The sequence below is a fragment of the Mus caroli genome, chromosome 9, assembly GCF_900094665.2.
Source record: "Mus caroli chromosome 9, CAROLI_EIJ_v1.1, whole genome shotgun sequence".
Classification (NCBI taxonomy): domain Eukaryota; kingdom Metazoa; phylum Chordata; class Mammalia; order Rodentia; family Muridae; genus Mus; species Mus caroli.
This window is the reverse complement of record NC_034578.1, coordinates 105,674,992-105,676,461: the sequence shown is the minus strand read 5'-3', so window position 1 is coordinate 105,676,461 and position 1,470 is coordinate 105,674,992. Positions and strand designations below refer to the sequence as shown.

Here is a 1,470-nt window from a genome sequence, read left to right as displayed (position 1 = left end):
GTGAGCCACCATGTGGTTGCTGGGATTTGAACTCTGGACCTTTGGAAGAGCAGTCGGGTGCTCTTACCCACTGAGCCATCTCACCAGCCCAAGGATCTTTTTCTTATTTTAAAATTTTTAAATTACATTTGCTTATAGTATGTATGTGTATATGTGTGGACATGTGTGGAAGTCAGAAGAAAACTTGCAAGAGTTGGCTCTCTCCTTCCACCATGTGGGCAACCATAGACCCTCAGACTTGATGGCAAGAGCCCTTACCAGCTCAGCCATTTTGCCAAACCCCCGAGGTTGGCTTTGTTGTTTTGTTTTGAACTTAAGTCTTTTTTGTTTGTTTGTTTGTTTGTTTGTTTTGGTTTTTTGAGACAGGGTTTCTCTGTGTAGTCCTGGCTATCCTGGAACTCACTCTGTAGACCAGGCTGGCCTCAAACTCAGAAATCTGCCTGCCTCTGCCTCCCGAGTGCTAGGAGTGAAGGCATGCGCCACCATGCCCGGCTTAGTTTAAGTCTTAATCTATATGGCATTCATCTAGGTATATTATATGTGAGGGGTAGTGGGAATCTCCCTTTTTGGCCCACATTTTCATTCATTTGAAACATTTTTTTCTACTTTTCTACGTTGTCTTTTTTTCTGGCCCATGAGATTCCAAGTGTGTAGCTCCTCCACTATTTGCTGTTTCACATCTTCTCCTACCTGAAACGTTACTCTTTGCTTTGGTTAGTGATTCCACACTGGATTCTACCTGGTCATTATTCACGTAGTTGCAATCTTAATTAGTAGAGCAAATCTCACGATACCCTGTTTAAATTTTGTGTTTATATACACTCAAGAGGGAAAGGGGGCCATGTTTGGAAGAGGGGGGACGTCTATGTGGCGATTACAGGACAACTTGCAAAGTCTGTTCTGGGGACCGAACTCAGCCCATTAGGCTTCACACCAAGCACGTTCGCGCACTGAGCACCCCAGCAGTTCAGTGCTGTGTTTAAGTAACTCCTATTCTCTTTGTTTGTTGTTATTTGAGATGAGGTTTTCTCAGTAGTTCTGGCCATTCTGGAGATTGCTGTGTAGACCAGACTGGCATGGAAACCACAGAGGTCTTGCTGCCTCTTTCTTAGTGCTAGGATTAAAGGTATAAGCCATCATTGTCTTAATAGCGGGTCTGTTAAGTAGTGATGATGTTGGCAGTCAGATATCAACGAAACCCTGGGAGAGAAACACTTGTTATCAAGCATGACGGTGCACACTTCTGAGTCCAGGTACAGGAGACAGAGGCAGGACTGCTGAATGGGAGCCTCAGCCATGGTGGCACCCTTTCTCCACCCCACATTAAAAAAACAAAAAGCCACTGGGTGGGGGTGGCACATGTCTGTAATCCTAGCACTGGGGAGGCAGAGGCAAGCAGATCTCTGAATTCTAGGCTAGTCTTGTCTACACTGAGTTCTAGGACAGCCACACCACAAAGAAACCCTGTCT

General features: G+C 45.2%; 1 protein-coding gene across 1 annotated transcript in view; it reads left to right on the top strand.

Annotated features, from left to right (window-relative positions):
- The window catches only part of Ptpn23 (protein tyrosine phosphatase non-receptor type 23), a 23,227-nt gene that overhangs the window by 11,058 nt on the left and 10,699 nt on the right, over positions 1-1,470 (top strand). The window lies entirely within an intron of this gene.